The following is an 8,533-nucleotide window of genomic DNA, read 5'->3' as shown; positions in this document are numbered from 1 at the left end:
GAACAGAATTTCCATCTAGCTTACTGCTAAATAGACCCAATAACAGACTCTCAGGACGGGACAGGAAACCTCCTTAGAGATACCAAAAGCCAGGTAAGGGTGCTGGGTGGAAGGAAATTCCTCCGCTAGGTGCATGCTGAGTAAGAACTAGATGATGTAATGAAACTTTTGGACATGCGGTAGTGGGAGTCAGAGTGAGGAAATAGAGGGGCAGGGCCTAGCGAGGGAGCACTCGGAATGGTAACTGGATTGGATAGAGGGCATGAAACCCCAATAGAATTTACTGGGAGGAGGGCCCAATCCAAGCCCGTGAAAAGTTAGAAGTTTAGGTTGGATAACTTAATGGTTCTGCCACTTCCTTTACCTAAACCAAGAAGATATATGGAGGATTAACAGAAGTCTGGTGACAGTGCTTCTAGAGCCTGCCCACCCTCTTGGTCCCCAAAGATGTATTAGTTCCCCTTAATTTACAATAAAATTTTATGTTTAAACTTTTCCACGCGTGCATTATCCAGCAGCGCTTTGCAGCTTGGTTGTAGAGAAGAAAGCAAACGGTTGCAATGTATTATCCTGCTGGGTCTGCCATAACAAAATCCCACAGACTGGGTGGCCTAAATAATAGGTATTTACTTTCTCAGAGTTCTGGAGGCCTAGAAGTCCAAGGTCAAGACGTTGTCATGGTTGGTATCTGGAGCGATCTTTCCTCCTGGCTTGACGATGGCTGCCTTCTTGCTGTGTCCTCACGTGGCCTTTCCTCTGTGTGCACACAGAGGGAGAGAGAAAAAGAGGGAGCTCTCTGATCTCTTCCTCTCCTTATAATGACACCTGTCCTATGGGATCAGGGCCTCACCCTTACTGTAGACTGAACGTTTGGGTCTCCCCACAATTCATCTACTGAAATCCCAATCCCCAGTGTGATGGGATTAGGCAGTGAGGCTTTGGGGAGGTAACTAGGGCCCGAGGGCAGAGCCCTTATGAATGGGATTAGTGCTCTTATAAAAGAGACCCCGGAGAGCTCCTTTGCCCCTTGTGCAGTGAGAGGTTATAGTGAGAAGAACCAGGAAGAGCATCCTCACCAGACACCGAATCTGCCAGTGACTTGGTCTTGGACTTCCCAGCCTCCAGAGCTGTGGGAAATAACATTGCTGTGAATAAGCCATCCTGTATTTTGTTACAGAAACCAAAATGGACTAAGACAGCCCTTATGACCTCATCTAATCTTAACTAATTTTCCTTAAAGGCTCAATTCCAAAGGCAGTCACATTGAGGTTTAGAGCTTCTACACAGTTCAGTTCATACACATGAATCACAACTGGCAACCTACTTTAAGTAAAAGTTTCTGTGTGCGTCCGATAGGCCCAAGTTTCTACTCTGCATAAATATTTAATCAAAATCCAAGATGGGGATGGGTCTCTGTAGCCTATGGATAAGGAACAGAAAGTAGTGATCATTAAAATGAGGTCCCCATAGTCCCATATGTGCAATACAGAAATGCAGAAGCCCTTACATTTCAGTTTCATTTCAAATATTAAAACCACACATTGTAGATTCTGGCTTTCCCAGATGAACTTGGAAGAGTGAGAATGTGCAGAGCCCAAGTGCAGTCAAGGGTGCCAGGAGGAGTCTGTTAGGAGGTGGCATGTCTCAGGGCCATGCCAGGGCCCCTGGTACAAATCTGCCCATCCCAGGAGTCACAGGGCCAGGATGAGAAATGCTCACTTAAGTCTGGGAAACACGGCAGGTGAATTGAGAGCCAAGTGAGACAGTGCAGCCAGAAGGTGCTGAAGAAGCCAAGAGGTGGAAATGGAATGGCAGGAGGATGGGATCAAAGGGTTGAGGCTAGCTTCAGAACTAATTCTGGGAACATTGAGTTCTCTTATGTGTAGGTTGGCAAACATACTAAACAGAGGGCTTGATCTTGGCAGATAAAAAAAAGGAGTTTCATGAAATTTCAGGCATTATACTCTTTCACGGCACTTCCTGATGAAATGTCCAAGCTAGGTGATCTCATCTAGGAATAATACTAACCTACTTTGACTAATGGTCTTTTTCATCATTAAAAGTGAAATTTTAAATTAGGATTTTATTCTTTATATATAAATTATGCCATCTTGTAATATATTAATGAGTAGTATCTATAGTTATTTTTTTGTAATATTTCTTGGCTATTATTCATTTACTCTATGAACATTACATCCTCAAAGAATTATTCTCTGACCTGAGACCCCACATTGGATCAAAGCCCCCAGTCATGCCCTCTCCTAAAAGCCTACACTTCTCCTTTATAGGCCTTCTCACTATTGCAATTAAATAGTGATTACATGATTAATTGTTTAATGTCTCTTTCCTGCCAGATTATTTCCGCAATGAAAACAGGAACCAGGTCTATTTTAATAATAGCAATATCTGACATGGGTTCTTGCCCATAGCAATACATTTTGTAAAAAAATTTTTATTTAAATTTATTGATTTCAGAGAGTAAGTGAGAAGGAGAGAGAGATAGAAACATCAGTGATGGAAGAAAATCATTGATTGACTGCCTCCTGCACGCCCCACACTGAGGATCAAGCCAGCAACCCAGGCATGTACCCTGACTGGGAATGGAAACGTGACCTCTTGGTTCATAAGTTGACGCTCAACCACTGAGCCATGCCAGCCGGTCTTAGCAAAACATTTTTAAAAAATGAGTTCTTTCATTCACTCATTTATTCATCCATTAGCTAATGTTTTTGTATTCACAAGCCCTAGAAACTGTAAACTATAAACAGGGAAGCAAAAATTAATGTGCTTGCATTCAAAAAGTTCACAATTTAGTACAGAAAGTTCCTCTTGAGAACCTGATGACATCTGCCATGTTTACAGATCCCTGGAAGTCTACTCACTATCTTCCTAAAATTCCTTGAATTCTGACATCAGAATCCGCTTCTGAAAGGCAGACTTGAAAACACGTACAAGGTTAGGGGAGGAATGGAGGAGGGCATCAGCATGTCCTGCTGTGGCTCAGAAAGGGCTTCTACCGGAAATGAGGTGATTTCACCAGGAGAAGAAGTGAGAGCATCAGAGGTTAAGGAACACAGTGTTTGTTTGGAAAAGCATGGAGGCGTGAAAGAACATCCTTACCTTGTATAGATGGGAATGTGTGACTGGGAAGAAGTTGGGTGGGTGAGGTGTAGGGAGAAGTCAGCAGAGGATACTGTAGAGGTAACTAAATCTAACTAGATCAGGGGGGACTTTGCTTCATCCTGGGCTTGAGGAGTGTTTTGGTTGGTTGTTTCTTTATTTGAATTGCAGGGTGTTATTCAGGGAGTGACAGGATGAGTCTTGTAGTTTAGAAGGAGCCCTCTGGTGGTGGTGTTGAGGGCCCATTGGAGCCTGCAGACCAGCTGTACTAGTCCCAAGGCCTGCACAAAGGTTAGACAACGGGAATTAAGGAGAGGGTAGAGGCTGGAGTGATATTTAGGAAGGAGAATCAGCAGAGCTCTGTGGAGTGGATGTGGAGTGTGTGAGAGAGGGTAGGGATAAACTCCACGTTTTGCCTTAGGCGATTGAGTGCATACTGGTGGTAGGTTAAGTCTCCTTGGGCAGCCTCTTTGGCATGAGTGCCAACTCATCAAAATGAAAGTGCCCGTGGACACTTTCCATTCAAAATGCAATAAGCGGTTGTAAATGCTAAAACACACATTCCTTACAACTTAGACTACGCGGCAGACTGGAGTGAGGAATGTCAAGAAAACCAACCCTGCGTGTGACTCACAGAAGGTGTATCTGTGCAGTCACACCGAGGCAGCGTTCTGATCTTTTTTCTTGCAGTGACAGCATGGGCTGCATTGAGCAGCTAGGTTTCCCACATGCAGTCTGGGCACTGTGGGGTATCATTTCTGATGAATAAAATTTTCAAAACATTTGGATTTGGGGGGATTATAATTCTTAGTTTATGTTATAACTATCTGTGGAAGGTTCAGCCTACTTACCTTTAGCTGCAGTTTCAAACTTCATCTACTAAGATAATGGGCTTTCAATTAAATTTTTTTGTTGTTAATCCAACTGGAGGATAATTTTCCATTGATTTTAGAGAGAGTGGAAGGGGAAGGGAAGAGAGAGAGAGAGAGAGCGAGAGAGAGAGAGAGAGAGAGAGAAACATCCATGTGAGAGAGCCACAGTAATTGGTTGCCTCCTGCATCTGCCCCAATGTCATAGCAATAGTGATAACGATAGGAAATAAGTAGAGAGTGTTACAATGTTATAGCAATATAGAATAATTAAAGAGTGTTATAGGAAATGTAGAAAATCAGCTTGTACTCTGATTAACACTTGTGTGATGACGTATGTTACTGATAGCCACCTGGACTGCCGTAGGTCAGAATAGGCTTAAAAACGGGTCTCTGACTTTAGACATCGATCATCCTCTTGATCCACGCTCCACGCTGCCTTGCTCCACGCTGGACGGCAGAAGAATGGCCAAACCTCCGATCGTGAGACTCCGGTCACCCTCCTCCCGCTGACTTTGGGTGGCTGGCCATCTGGTTGGGTTGAGTCAGCGGGAGGAGGGCGACCGAAGTCTCGCGAGGAAATTTTTCTACATTTCCTATAGCACTTTAATTATTTTCTATTGCTATAACATTGTAACACTCTCTACTTATTTCCTATCATTATCACTATGACTCTGACACCCAACCAGGGCAGGGAACCTGCAACCCAGATATGCCCCTTGACCAGAATCGAACCCAAGACCCTTTGGTTTAAGGGCCGACACTCTAACCACTGAGCGATGTCGGCCAGGGCTCAATTAATTTTGAAATAGCCGCTTTATTGAGATATAATATACATACCCTATAATTTACCCATTTAATGTATACAATGCTTTCAATTAATTTTTCATATTTAAAAATATTGTTTTCTCTAAAATTCTTTTGCAATTAAATGGTATCCCTTTCCTAACAAGACAAAATACTATAAAGTATGTATATTTAAAAATTTAGCTAATTGTCCTTATACTAGTACATAAGGAATATTCTCAGGTGCCTCTGGTTATTGGAGTCAAGAAAGAATATAGTCTGATGTGGGTTTAAATTAGAGAAAAATAAAATATGTGGTCAGAATAGTATCAGAAGTGACCTGTGCAGTGAGAAGAGAAGACTGAAGGTGGGCTGTGCTCATGGGTCTCCTTGTTGCTCCGCTGGGGAGAGCAGACCCGGTGTAATTTACAGCCTCTCAGCTCACTGTCAAGGGCTTAGGAGAACCTCTCCCCCGGTACCTGGCTCATGGTGGATGTGCTGTGATGGGTGTATTCTCGCCCAGGCAGCAGTGCTGTTGTACTGAGGGGGAAATAATAGTCTTGGGTTTACACTAAAGTATGTATTGAAAAAAGAAAGCTCAGCCTAACCATTACTGTAGATACACAGTGAGAACAAAATGGAAGGTTTTGAGAAGTTTGAATGCCACCTCACATTGTGTGTTAATGATCTTTGGGGTCGCTGGGATAGATCTAATAAATGGTGCTTTTTGCTGAAATAACAATTATAGGAAAAATGTAACCCTTTTCTATTGCAATCGACAGAACTGTCCACAAAGATTGAACCTCTCTGGTTTGCCCTGCGATGCTGGATCCGAGAATACTCTTGGCCTTTAGGCTGACCCACACATTGGTCAGTTGTGTAAAACAGATGTTTCTTTCCAAGGTTGCATAGGCGTGGGTAGTGAGAGAGGGGCTTGGACAAATTTGCTCCAACTCATCCTGAGAACATTGTAGACTGTTTGTTGTTAAATGCAGCTTTTATCTTATAACTTTTGGGGTCAAAGTGCCTCTGTATTTAATGCCTGCATCTGCCTTTAAGGTCTGCTATCACCCAGCACCATCCCAACCTTCCCACCACCAGCTTTATTTCTTCTTTGTTTCAAATGTACAAAGAGTCATTCTTGTGTCTGAATGTTTGCTTATATTGATTACTGTCCTATAGCAGTGGTCGGCAAACTCATTAGTCAACAGAGCCAAATATCAACAGTACAATGATTGACATTTCTTTTGAGAGCCAGATTTTGTAAACTTAAACTATATAGGTAGGTACATTGTTATTAACTTAATTAGGGTACTCCTAAGCTGGACTTTGCTAAAAACGTCCTCAATCTGATTGAGGTACGTTCGCTGAGGTCGACCCCTTCCAACTCTCCCATCTACACTCATCTTGTATACTTGTTTCACATAGATGAGTGTGGATGGGAGAGTTGGAAAGGGTCGACCTCAGCGAACGTACCTCACAACAATGTACCTCCCCTGCGCTGAGTATCCCCGCGGCCCGCCTGCACCGTGTCTCCCAACCGACCGACACCCCCCACTTCTTCTAAGGCCACTTCTTCAAAATAGACTCACCCAGGCCAAAAACTGACCTCTGTGCATGGGCCACGAAGTTTCAATTGCACTGTATGCTCGCCTGTACGTGGTATTTTGTGGAAGAGCCACACTCAAGGGGCCAAAGAGCAGCATGTGGCTCGCGAGCCGGGGTTTGCCGACCACTGTCCTATAGTGTTCAGTTTCAGTAAAGTCTGCTTTGATGTGTTGTCCTCTGCTTACAAAAATAGATGCTATAAAAATAACCTTATAATATACTAGAAGCCTGGTGCACAAAATTCAGGTGGGGTGGGGGGTGGCGGGGGCGTCCCTCAGCCTGGCATGTACCATTTCACAATCTGGGACCCCTCAGGGGATGTCTGATTGCCAGTTTGGGCCCAATCCTGCAGAGATCCCTGTGGATTGGGCCTAAACTTGCAGTTGGACATACTTCTCACAATCCGGGACCACTGGCTCCTAACCACTTGTTTGCCTGCCTGATTGCCCCTAACCACCTCTGCCTCGCCCCACCCCTACCCCCACCTCAACGCCACCGTGGCTTCATCTGGAAGGTTGTCTGGAAGGATGTCCGGAAGGTTGTTCGGCTGTCTGGTCTAATTAGCATATTATGCTTTTATTATTATAGACAGTTTTTCATGACAGCAAAGTCTGCCATATTGCTTAGTGTGTTGTGTCCTTTATGAGGACCTCTGAGGAGGAAATTTCACTCAGATCTCTTTGCTGCACAAGTGTATGTATTTCTTATAGCTATTATTACTTGTAACTAATCATGTTTCCTTAGTTGCTTTGGCCACTAGGTAACTCGGAATCACATATGCAACTCTTCTTTAGTACTGAACATGTAACCGGACAATCAGTGGGTCTGTGCTGCCTGTCACTACTTGAGCCAATTAAGCAGAGACAGGGTTGAATCATATATTAGCATTTATTCCAATACTGCTGGCAGTATGAGAGAGCAGCAGGTCATCCACAAAAATCTGCTCTGCATCCCACCATAAGCCAGCTGCTTATATTGGGTAGAAGGACAAAGATTACATGGGGAAGTAAGCAAAAGGGTATGCCAAATGGGCAGTTTACAGGTAATGGGGGCTGGAGATTTGCAAAGGCCTGTGGGTGTACAAAGACTGGGGTCTTCAAAGGGCTGGCAGTATGCAAAGGGTGTGGGTCTTTAAAGGGCTGGTGCCTCCGGTTTCTGCAACAAGGTTGTTAATCTTTCCATGATAATAGGCAGCTCCCAGATGGGGAGGATGGGCCACATTTCCAGGTGAGCTCCCTAGTCCCATGTGCAACTCCCAGCCAGATTAGAATGTGCCTTCTTTAACCCAACACAATAATCACGGTAAACAGAGCATGATTAATATTTCTTAAAATTATAGCTGGTCCCCAACCATGTTCTATTTCTTCCCCTATTAAATATATTCTTATGGCTTGACTTTATTTTATTTTATTGGCTTGACTTTATTTGTATAACTTTTCCACTGACCCCATGTTATTGTTCTGGCCTTGGGGGCTGAGGGTGGTCCCTTGCTTTGTAAAGTCATTTTCTAATGAATTTAAAGTGACAGTTCACAGTCCCAATAAGAGTGCACAAGAATTCCAATTTCTCCACAGTCTCACCAACACTTATTTTCTTTTGAATAGTAGCCATCCTAATGGGCATGAAGTTTTACTTATATATTTTTGCAAGTCATTTCAAATTCCTTTTGGATCTAGGACCTAGATTCTAGGTGGAATAAAAATAATATTTAAAAAAGAATGCTTAATTTGCTTAGTTTTTTTCTCTTCCCCTTCTTTTATTCTGCATCCAGCCCTCAAGTCCAGCTTTCCCATGCATTCATATCTTCTCCCTTTTCTCTGATTTTTTTATGTTAATATAATTTTGCACTTTGTTTCAGTCCTGTTGTCCCAGGTTGTGTGTGTGTATGTTTTAAGTAGTAGGGGCTATTGTTTATACTTCATCTCTAATGATATTATATCAAGAAACGCTTCCTTTTTTTTTTTTTTTTACAGTATAACTGTAACAAATGCTCAACTTTTACTTTATTAACTCAGTACTTAGCACCTATATTTGTTTGCAGCAACTGATGCTCGTTTTATGAGTCCTGCAAGAGTATTCAATCATTCAATTAACTTTTCTTGAGCTCCTCTTATATGGTGTTTTTGATAGGGCAACACCTCTTGAGATGA

This window comes from Myotis lucifugus, unplaced genomic scaffold (genome assembly GCF_000147115.1).
Source record: "Myotis lucifugus unplaced genomic scaffold, Myoluc2.0 scaffold_1, whole genome shotgun sequence".
NCBI classification, from domain to species: domain Eukaryota; kingdom Metazoa; phylum Chordata; class Mammalia; order Chiroptera; family Vespertilionidae; genus Myotis; species Myotis lucifugus.
The sequence above is the reverse complement of the archived record's forward strand: the minus strand, read 5'-3'. Positions refer to the sequence as shown.